At 40.1% G+C, this 12202-nt stretch overlaps 1 long non-coding RNA gene across 1 annotated transcript in view; it reads left to right on the top strand.

The window, feature by feature from the left end:
• Nucleotides 1-11356, top strand: part of LOC104691134 — a 31544-nt gene extending 20188 nt beyond the window's left edge. Inside the window, exons 2-3 of the long non-coding RNA XR_005604025.1 lie at nt 2105-2357; nt 11135-11356. This is a non-coding gene — a long non-coding RNA (uncharacterized LOC104691134). The remainder of the gene's footprint in view (nt 1-2104; nt 2358-11134) is intronic.
• The last annotated feature ends 846 nt before the right edge of the window (nt 11357-12202 follow it).

Below are 12202 nucleotides of genomic sequence, written 5' to 3' on the forward strand. Positions count from 1 at the left end.
ACTTTTATAGTAGTATGTATCTCACGCTTCTGAAACCCTCTCATTTCTGGCACTAATCATGCCAGGCCTTCATACAGCAAACTGTTTCTTGGGGTTGAAGCCCATGTTTAAAAATAAGAGGTTTTGCTGAGATGGAGCTATGAAATATAAGATTACATCTCATACTTTTTCTTTTAAAATGAATAACTATCAATGTGGTCTCTACCCCAGTACATGAAGAAACTAATATTGTTTGCTTTATGTTCATATTGGTGGTGTTTTTAGCAGCAGGCAAGTACAGACATGTTTTACAGAGTTTAATTACACAAATTCCAGTTTAGAGGTTTTATGCAAAAATCACTCCTACTTGCCATATATTCAGCTACTCTGGTCATCATTAGAGGGAGTATCTTAAAGTATTGCTACATGCAATGCAATTAACACTTATCCCACATCTATTCTCTCATCCTTTCCTCCAGAAGGATATGTGCGTTTGCGGGTTTTTGTTTTGACATGTTAAGGGCAATAGGCAAGCACACACATACACGTACACACTACACATAACCAAGTGTGTATGAAGTGAGCTGTGTACTCAGAGCAGAGACTATTCTCTTTGGTGTTGGTTGGCAATTACTGAGGGAAGTTGCACAGTCTGGTTTCTGTGGAAGATCTCACTCCTGTTACTGCTCAGACTCTTCCCATATCCAAAGACTGACTCCTGCAGTCTCTGCCATTAGGCTTTCTCCAAACCGGTCTAAGACAGACATACCTTACTGACTCTTGAAGGTTTTGACCCCATGACTTATTGTGTGTGACTTATCCACAGACAGGGTGAGAACTGGCTGTTTAATAGGACTGTGACTGTACCCAATGATGGGTACTTCCCCAGTCCTTATTGCCATTCCAAGGTACTGTTCTCAGCACCAAGTAGGATAACTGATCTCATATGATGATCTCACTTTTTTATTTCACATTATTTCTGTTACTAGCAATTTGGCAGAACACAGGGACCTGCCTCCAAGTGATTTGTGTAGCTATTTCTGACAACAGATAAGGCCTAGTTCCTCTTGAAATCAGTGACTTAAGTCTTGTTTTCCTCCTTTCTATCAAGAAAGGGAGGATAATTTCTATGTTATATTATCCTTGCAATGGCTGTTTTTCTTACAGAACAGGAATATTTGATTCCTCTCTCATTTCAACTTCTCAGATAGCCTCTGTTTAATGAAATAGGACATTATCGCCCTCTTACATACATGGTTAAACCAAGAGGTCAAAACAGCTTATTTGTTCAGCAGCTTATTGCATGTATTTTTTTGATGCCCTTGGTAATTTCTTCTGGCTTGCAGTTAGAGTTGGAGGTGCAAAGTTTCTGGAAGTTTTGAAGCCCCAGGAAGTAGCATTCATCCACAAGGATTTTCAGGTTTTCTTGCAGTTATTTATTTTCTAATAACTGAAGGTTGAAATACCAGTGTGGGCTACTTACTTGTAACCAAAAGAAAATTTTTTTAACATTGAGAATGTGAATTACACTGTTTAGTTAGAAGAACAAGTCTATGTTTCTACTGGAAATAATGGAAATACAAGTGCTTAATCCTGGCTGGTTTAAGAGATGAAACTTTGCAAGAATAGTAATCTCTTTAACGTGCTTTTCTAACTACATCACCCCTTCCTAAGAACTTTGTGTTTGTATATTTGTTCTTTGGGTTTAAATAATGAAAATTGATCTAATAGCTAATACTCAGCTTTACTTCATGAACATGTATGTGGAGATATTTTTGTATTGTTAACACTACACTATAGTGTATTTGACACTACACTATAGCCATTTGACCTAAGGAATAGAGGAGTTTTAATAACTCAAAACTGCAAGTTTTTCAGTGGAGTAACATCACATGGAAGGCTTAATTTTTATAGATAGATTATTGATTGCTTGATGTTCAGCAGATACATCCTTTAAGATAAAGGCACTAGAGGTTCTCTTACTGTTTCTCCCAAGAGAAATTACCTTTTCTATGTGGAAAATGTTTCTGTTAAATTTTTTCAAAGCTTTCAATTTTTTTTTTTTTTGCAGATATTCACAGAAAAAAAGTAAAGGTGAACAAACCAGCTTTTTTTTTTCCTGTAGTTTCTAGGTTTCCTCCCAGACCCTCAGAACTTTAGGCAGCCTACAGGGCCCAGCAGTAGTGCCAACACCTCTGTGAACTTATTGCCAGAGAGGATGTCACTGGATGGAACATGTGGCAGCTATAAGAGAAGGAGAAGACCAGTGGTGTAGCTTTGCCTCTTCCCCTTCACTCTCCTGAAAGCTACTGTACCCTGTACTCCTGTACCCTGAAGAAATTGTGACTGTGCTTGGCTAATATTCAGGATTCACTCAGGTGAGAGATTTTTTTGCATGACCTTTATTCTTTTGAACCTGCTCGAAGTTTAGGTCTGAATTCAAGCTTTGGGAGAGTTGAGATGTGCAGTTTTCTTCACAGCTGATATCTAGGGGTGCCAGTGACTGGATAGCTTTGTAGGTAGCCTTCAATGGAGATAATTAAATTGCAGATGACTGCTCTGCCTGTGCTAAGATAGGCTCTGCTTTGAACCACCTTCTAATTTTTTTACAGATGTGTGAGAGAAGTTCAGGCTGGAATCAGATCTGAATAATGTGCTTGCTGCTGATTCTAGGCCAGAGTTGGTGCTAAGGCAAACAAGGTGTCTGAATGCACAGAACTGGCCAGAAAGATGCAGGCAGGTTTTGGTTTTATGGTCATATGGGCAAACATAGGCACGTTGGTCCTCACGTTCTGGACTATGTGTTGGCCATCAGCTGGAGTAAATCACCTTTGTTTCTGAAAGGATTCTTGATAGTCTAGAGAATTCGAATTTTTTTGAGTGACTCTCACCAAAGATGGAATGTGAATGCTCAGAGGAAATCTCTAAAGCATGCTCTCTGGAGAGCATGATATTTGGATTAACTCCTCACCAAAACGGCCCACTGAAATCAAAGACATGGAGAGTTCACGGAGTTCCTGTGGCAAAACTCCTCACATGACTTTTGTCAAACTGAGAGTTTGAGAGAGTTTTGATCCAAAGAGTGTTTGTAAAATTAATTCCTTAAACATTTTCCTTCAGATAGATATGTGTGAGGGAATACTGTTTCTTGATTGTAATCTCCAGGGCTTTATTCTTTTGGTAGAATTAGAGCAGCAGATTAGACTAAGGATGGTGGAAGTGCACAGTGAGAGGGTGAAGGTGCATTTGCATAAAATGAACGTAAACCTCTGGTCAGGGATATCCATGTTCATACCATGTTCACTTCCTGAGCTGGCTGTTCAGTCAGAGGCAGCTTGAAGCACCTATATGGCTTGACACACCAAGAATATATAACACATGCAGGACCATAGCCCAGTAACTCTCATGTACAAGTGAACTGAAAAGAGGGTGGATACAGTGATGCACAAATAGAAGCTCATGAACACATTGCTTCATGGTTATGTAATGGAATTGGTAGCTGTCTATAATTGTCCAGCCAGACTACTTAAATGAACTGAATAATTAATTGAACCTATCTCATGTTATAAACCTTTTTCATCTGGACTTTTTATTATTTCAGTCTTTTCATTGCATCCCTGTAATGTCATTGTGGCCAATTTTAGCTGCATTTTCCCCTTGAAAATATTTACCAACACGGTGCCCTCAGCCTCTTGTAGTACAGGAAGTTGGGGCTGCAGGGTGTCTCTCCAGGCTGAATGCTTTCCTGTCAATGATATCAAATTATAAGTAGCTGCACTAATCTGCCTATCATCAGAAATAGCCACAGAAAAATGCACAAATGTAAACATAAAAGGGACTCTCATAATTTACATACTTGTCATAGTTCACTATAAATCAATGTAAATACCAGAGGGCTTGTTCTTATTGACACAACCTGGAGGCTAGCTTTGCCTGTTGACATCTTATCTTCTCACAAGATACTGTATATTAGAAAAGTTAATTGACTAATCATTTTCATCACTGGAAGTGTAAGTAAATAATTCCATCTATTTCTACCTAGGCTTCTGTTTACGGTCCGAGGGTGCCAAGCATTCAGACTAAATGAAAATATACCCTCTAGTAACCATGCACGGCATCCCCCATAACAAGCTGCAGAAACTCTCTGAAGCATTGCTGTTATGTTGTGGGGAATCCTGAGAATCTTAGGCTTAACTCAGCATGCTGGCCAGCCTCCTGCAGGGGCGGCTAGGAGGAGGCTGGGACAGCAGGGGGATGAATCTGGGCAGACCCGTGCTAGACCACCATCATCTGTCATTTTTAGGGAAAGGAGGCAGGTCTGAAAGTAATTAGTTATTGGTGTCTGGGAATGTGCATGAGACAACGTGGGAACACGTGCTTCAGCTAGAGGAGAGGAGCTGGAGGGCTATCTAATAGCTGATGTTTTACATTTTTTGACTATCCCTGCACAATCAGCCATAACCATTTTGTTTCTTTATGACAAAAGAAACCAGTTCCCCTTCTCCCTCTGTTGTAGGGAAAGAAAATTTTCTGCAGCTTCTTCCTTGTATACCTTTGCCATCTGGTGAATTAAAGAAAAATTGACTGTGAGTTAGACTTTGCAGTACTTATGCATTTGGTGACAAGACTTCAGTGGGGTTGAAATTTAGTAGTCCTGAACTTTTGCTGTAATTGTGATGAAGATTTTCTAGGTGATGCAGAGACAAGTTATTAAGCCACTAGCTCTTCATCTGTCCCACAGGAACACAGGACCATTTTTTTCCTTTGCAACTGTACCTCAGAATTAGTTAGAGAATATTTAATATTTCCAGAGTGCCCATATAGTGTGTTGTGTTCTGTTTCTCTCCTTGTGCAAAATTTAACTTTGTCTAGAGAAGTGTCTCTGGTTTTCTTTGGACATTGTGCATCTAAAAAATACAGCCTGGACACTGTCACTGATTCCTATCATGCTGACTCCTTTCTATGACTTGCTCCAGAAAATTTCCCTTTACTCCTCTCCCTCCCATTTAGAGGAGAGTGGGGTCCTGTGCTGGCCTATGTGTTTTCCTGCTTACCTTTGTCCTGGCTTTCCGATGTGACTTCCATCAAGGATATCACTTTATGCTGAGGACTTTTGCCATGCATAACCACCTGGGTTGAGAGCACTGACTCATTTTCCCTTCGGGGCTGCAGCCCAGAGAGGCAAGGACTGGTTACTGCCGCCAAAGTTGACCTCACTTACTCCTGGGATTTACAGGTGAAAGGCTTCCACGGAAATGCTGAGACCAGGATGGTTTATTCCCTGTCAGACTGTGCCAGTCTGGCTGCCCTCAGCAGCTTTGGCCTCATGTGTTAACCAAACTGAAACCTATCTTTTCATTAGGTCACAAGAAGTGATGGCAGCTAATTACCTCTGCATGAAATGAACAGGTATTTTAAATTTAAAAATATGAATGGCAATTGAGAAAAGAACCTAACCATATGCTTAAGTATTGCTATATTCACCTGCATTTAAGGAAGGGGTCTTGAATAGGAAAGGGACCTGAACACTTAGTTAAATGTTTTTAGTAATGAAGATTGTAGTGCACAGAGCCAGGGAATGTGCAACTTTGTGCCCTTATTTGAATGGTGCAAAACATTTTAAATGTTTAAAATGTATTTCACAAAAAAAAAAAAAAAAAGCCACTTACACTTTAATTTAAAGAAATAATTAGTACTTCCATATATGTTATTTCACATCTATAGCTATTCCTGTTTCCAAAAAGCTGTCATATTAATTCCCCAAATGAAATTTTATTAACATCTTTATGTGTTTATCCTATGGATGGTACTAATTTGTGAGACCTTCACTACTGGTCTTCTCATTGTAACATGCAAAAAACCTTTTATGTGGCTATATCCAAACACAATCTTGTATGCAAGTCATATTTGTTTCAGATCAAGTCGTCCTCTGAGGAGCAGAGTGGCGTAAAAGGTACAGAGGAGGGAGTTAAATGGAACACTCAATAGGAACTCATCTAGCAACTGGAACTAATGGGAACAGACAGGGTTAGGAAACATGAGCCTACAAGATCTCCACTGAAAGGTATTCATTCCAATTTGTCCTCCCAAGCCTTACTTCCCAGAGATGTATGGTTCTTTTTCCTTTTTTAAATCAATTCACTTGTTTATGAGAAAGAGCAGTACCACAGTCATTTCTTTGTAAAGGTATTTCTTGAAATCCCAGAAATATTTCCAAATAGAGTGTTTCTAACAGCACTTTAGGCTGCCGACTTTCTGAGGCTTTTTGCTACCCAATGCAGTGAATGGATCTCTACCCTTGATTTGATTCCCACAGAAAACAAAACAACTTTTGCTTATGTTTCCTCAATGAAAAGAATTTGAATTAAAGAAGTTTGTTGCATTAGAATTGGTAACAGTTTACACAATCCTTAGGGATATCGGAGGTGTTAAAGAGTAACACCACCTTGGGCAAACCCTTCTGTAAAAGGACTGCACAGATTACTGCAGTTAACGAAACAGAGGATATTTTAATGAAGGAAAATATCTGTACATGAGCATGCACTGCAGGTTTCTAATTCTGAACTAATTCTGTATTGGACATTGAACACTGTACTATATGAACACTTTGAACATCTGAACATCTATGAGCATCTGAACTAGGAACATCCGAACACTTTGTGTATTGGGGAAATTAGGTAAAAACACTTCTGTATGTTCTTCCTGGTCAAAATTAAAATTATGAGATTGGTGCAATCAGCCACCTCTAATAATTGGAAATAAGCTTTATTACTTTGTTAGTACCAGTGTAACTTTTTGTCAAGCTCAGTGCGAACACCCACTGCAACTCTGCCAGCCTAATTCAGGTGTCTGGCTCCAGACACAGAGGACCCTGAATGTACTGAAAGGGACAAGGTGGCCTCAGAAAGCAGACAGGACAGAGGAATTCCCTGGGCTGGCAAAAAGAAAATCTTTTTACTTTAGTGTGCTGGAGAAAAAGGAGAAGGAATGGGGGAAAAAAAAAGAGAGTCCATTGGTGCAGCCATGAATAACTGCAAACTTTTATGAGTGAAGACTACAGAGAAATGCAGTTTCCTGGGATGCCATGAGGGTTTAGTGAATCCCACACTCACCTGTGAGTAATGAGGCATTCCAGGCCATCTGCTTTGCATCAGATGTATTATTTTCTTGGCCACCCAACTGGCTGGAAGATGTCTGTCACAGTAGTGAGAAATATTCTGGACCTAGTTTGGTGAACAGCACCTTTGATATTTATGTTGTTTCCTTCTCCTCATAATAATCTGAGCTGAAAATAACCGTGATTGCAATAAGGGGAAAAAAAGAAAGAGTCGGGAAAAAATATTATAGGCCAGCAAAGGAATTCTCATAATGGAAAGCACTTCCATAAAATTCTTCTTTAGTGACTAAGTTGCTTCAGTGACTACATGAGCAATCAGGGAACTGTATATACTGAGAAGTCTTAAATGCAAACTGGGAGCATTACTAGGGAAGCTGAAGCTGTGATTCCAAGTAGAACACTTGCAGCCTGTGCTGGGTTCAAACCCAGTGTTACTGTTTCATTAACTGCATTCATAGCAAGGAAAGATGTTCAAGAACAAGTAGGGAAATTTCCTTCAAATCAGTACCACTGTTCTCATCTCTTCACTGATGTTGCCAGTCAATTAGACATGGAAGGAAAAATAAGCATGGACTTCTGTATGTTTTCACTTTTGTGCAACAGGTTTTAATCAACGCACCCACAGTGCATAAACATTATGTCAGCATGTAATTAGAAAATGGCAGACATGTAGAATAATTCAGATGCTCTTCTACCTGACATAGTCTTGGAATTGTATCAGTGTTTCCATCAAACAACATTTTACTTCTCTGATCATCTTTGCTTGGAAATAGTGTGCCCTTCCAAAATTAAATCTCTTGCTCTTTGAGTAGTCAATATATATTATTGATAAAAATAGAAAGAGATGGAATTTTGTGCAAAATTTGGTATAATCTTAACAAGTGTGTCAGGATCATAGCAACAGCTTTTCTGTGACTGCAACAATACATGTGCTGCATAGAATTAATTATCAAGAAGTGAACCGTGTGGCTGATGTCAGCCTGGAAATAGCTAATCAAGATGTCTGCTGGTAGGTTACCTTCGAACATGTAACCTACTTAACCTGTAACATAACTGTGAAGCTTCAAGTGGCTTCCCAGCAACTCTGGCTATTGTTTGGAGTTTTTTTATGTTTAGGTAGTCTGGTACAAAACTCCAATATGCAATGTTTTCACCTGCCTGGATGTTTTATTGTTGACTCATAACTGTGATCAGATTTAGCAAAAATGAGCTAGTATTTGTATGGTTTTTTAGTGAATTTGCCCAGAACTCATTTTTGGCCATTTAAGAAAGCAGTCCAAACCAAATTTCACATCCCTGCCACCCTTCTCCCTGGACATGAGGTAAAGAAGTACCGGAAGCACCAAATTCAGTCCTTCTCTACTTAAGGACTTAACAGTTAAATTATGGAGCTGTGCCTGGAGAGACTCTGTGTCCCCACTCTCCCAGGGTTGCTTTCCTGGCTGTGGATCCTTGTATGTTGTATGTGACCTTGTATGTTTTCAGCAAAAGTGATTTTGAAAGATTTTCCCTACTCACAAAATTCTAAATAGTTATTTTCACCTTTTGCTAAGAAATTTAGCAGCACAAATCTAGATAGGTTCAAGGATATTTGTCCTTCTACTTTAATTAAGAATATAGAATCTGTTAGGTGCACATACATGGGAAAACTACACAGCCAGATGTAAGCCAAATATTGGAATTTAAAAAACATTAATATTGTTTTTATCCAATACTTGGAAGGTTAATACCAGACCAGTCAGATGGTATTCTTAACAGTCAGATGGATATTATCTAGAGAAGTCACTTATGCTTGGTAAAAGATTCTCATGGAGCCTTGGACTAATAGGTATTAAGTACAAGGTTTGACCTTCCTGTGCCTAGACTGTCATCACCACCAAATGTGTCAGTAACTTGAAGAGCCAAGACTAACATACTCTGTATATCTTGTTTAATTGTTTCTTGCTTCAGGGACAAAAACACCTACCGGGGTTATTTCAGCTGAGCTATCAAAGCCCAGCTTAGTTTGCTTTCTCTGAATGTAACACATGCAGATCAAGCAACTAAAAGATCATTTGAAAAATATATATTTCTGGGACAGATACTATGCAAAGTATCTGCTGATAGGGCTAAATTGGCCAATTACAGTTATCTCGGAGTTTACGTTGTCTTCACCTTGAAGACTCTACTGTTGATCTGTGGCAGCCTACAATAGCTCTTTAACATGCTTAGGAATGCCATTTTTACAGGGTCATTTTTCCCCCAATTACTTATACAGAAATTATAATCATTTGGCTGGTCAACATTAGTCTCAGTTGTGTTGCAGCAGAGAAAAAACCAAAGAGGGTTGCTTCAACTTAGAACACAGCACCGTGGCTTCATCAAATCTCATCATCAGTACACTGATTAAGAAAGGATCTATTATATCGGAAAGGTGTTTACAGTCAAAATGAATGAAACAGGATATGGATAATTGGGATGGCCATATTACTGGAAAAGAAACAGGGAACAAGCTCCTAATTCCATTTGAAGATAATTAGGTGGCCTGTCACTTTAATAAGATGTTTGGGCTCAAAGAATCTGCTTTGTTGAGGGTATTTCTTCTTTAATTGGCCTGTCAATTACAATTTGTCATGAAATGCTGCAAACTCTTTAGTGCCTGTTTTCAGTCTGTCTTATAAAATGGCTGCCAGAAAAGAAAAAGAAAAAAAAGGGCATTAAAATACATACTGGTTGTTATTCCCCTGGTTCATTTTAAATATTTTTGCTATTCACTTCAATGCCTTCAGGGCTGAGCTACTGAAAAGACATGAGTTATGCTCATGATGCAAGTTGCAATGGAAAAATCAGATTTAAACTGAACATGGTACAGGGTACACAGTGCTGCCCTTTCCTGGGGTCACAAGTTGAGAATGCTAAAGCTGAACGAGCAAAGCAGCAGAATAGGTGTCTTACTGGAACAAGATATTTTTGATATCTTCAAGGCTTAGTTGAGAAATTGAAAATTAACAAGTACTTTTCAGAAGGAGCATGGAAATAATCAAGCATGAAATAGCAATCTATTGACCTCTGGTAACACGATGTCTTGATTTAGAAAACTGCCTTACAAGCCTGACAAACAACCTAATGCCAACGATACTGGACTTTTTATGGTAGTTCGCTAGTTACCCAGATGAGGAACGGTCACCATGTGACAAACCATTAACAGCTGACTCAAAGGCATGCTTGGTCAAAGCAAAAGCAAGTGTTTTCCATGTTGTAATTACTTGTTTCTCTTTTCCTGGCTGAGAAAAACAGTTTGGCTGAATACAAGGGTGTTGTAAGCTCTCCCTGAGGGATAGTTTTCCTTTAGGAAGCATAGACTAAGAAGAGTTTGCTGTCAACTTATACTGTTGACAAAAGCAATAGTGTTAACCAGTACAGGAATTTAATTTTTGTCTTCCTGAGCATGTGGCATCTGTATTCTTACAGAGCTGCAGTAGCAAGTATCTAGACCCTGTTCTTGTCCTCTCCCTTTACACTGTTCAGGTGCTATGAAAGAGTTATTGTAAAAGATTTTTCTATGAGAAAATCACACTTTCTCTCTAATGACAGAGCTGAAGAGGGCAGGAGCAGCAGTAAGTGCACTTTAACTGTGTGTGGAATTAAAAAGGTGCCAGAAATTCAGGAATAGGAGATGGTAGATGCAGATGTCAAAACCTAAGTCGCTATTGGCCTAGTAACTCTCATAATTACTGGAACTATTTGAGTTTTCTGTCTAAGCCAAATCTTGCTTCTCTCCTCTTAGGTATTGCAGTGAAATGCCCTGATCGTAGGAGGTGTGAAGTATGTTTTGCAAACCAGCATTTGTCTGAAAGCACTCAGCCCCACCTCAGATCTGAATGGAGAACAGTCTGCTTTAAGATTTTTTTCCAGAGTTTGGATTAGGTAGAGAAATAGTACTTTCCTCTCTGGATTTCCTCTCCTTTTTTCTGAAGGCCAGGTTCTATTAACACATATATACCGACTTTCCTCTGCAACAAAATGTTTATTTGTTTGTGACCTTTGCTTCATTTTCAGACTGGAATAGTTCAGCTGGAAGAGGCCTATGAGGATTATCTAGTCCAACAGCCATTTTAGGTTTTTGCCTTGACTTGGATCTGAAGCGAGGTGGCTGCACCACAATGCAGAGCAGTGACCACTCTACAACCACGGCTGCCCGGTGTCCGGTGCTATCGCCATGCATGGACCTTGAAAGCTTGTCTTATTCTGATGCTATGCCTAGTGGTGTGACTTAGCACTTGATTTGGGTAGGAGAATTAAAAAAGCTAAATAAAATAATGACTCAAAATGCTACACATTTGTTCAACCCCCTGAATAGCTGTTTACACTCCTACTTTTACTATAAATTGGTACCTCATGGCTTCTTTGTATAAGACAGTGAGCTAGTCTAGCGGGATGACCTAGTTATTTTTAAAGCTCGCTTATGTCAATGCTCTCTGTCCTGTGACCATGTTGGCCACCATTATTTCGGGGTGAGGTCAGTCTTCTTCTTTGCTCGGGCCCCCTGCCAGTTTCTCAACACCTGCCTTGAAAGTGACAGCTCTATGGGTGTCCTCATAAATTAAAAATCATGTGCCTCTGCCCTGATGCCTTGGGACAGGCACAAAGTTAGAAACTGTCCTGTAACCCAAGCCCTGGAGCTGCTGCACGGGACAGCTGAGCAGCAGGCAGTGAGCCCCAGCAGCGGGGGGCCGGCTACACTGCAGACCTTGGGCAGCGCCCAGCCTGGTGCCAGCGGGCATGTGGCTGTGTCCAGTGAGAGCCAGGGATGGCCCCCAGGTAGTGATCTTTCCCCGTGGGAAGGGTGGAGAAACCAAGGGGCTAACAAGGGGCTGCTCTGGGTTCTGTGCAGCACCTTTGCCCTTCTGTACCCGGGACGAACTGAGCTGGCAGAGACAAGATGGGGAGTGAGGAGTGGGGAGTAGGCACTCCACAATGAATGGGCAGTCCTGTGTACAGTTGTCACTATCCTTTGCCTCCTCCCAGCTCCACCGTTACAGCTCTGGCACATAATTGACCACAGCACTAATTCAGTCATGTGTTTTCCTCTTTCCAGTGTGCACTGTAGACACACAGCCAGCATAC

Source organism: Corvus cornix, chromosome 3 (assembly GCF_000738735.6).
Source record: "Corvus cornix cornix isolate S_Up_H32 chromosome 3, ASM73873v5, whole genome shotgun sequence".
NCBI classification, from domain to species: domain Eukaryota; kingdom Metazoa; phylum Chordata; class Aves; order Passeriformes; family Corvidae; genus Corvus; species Corvus cornix.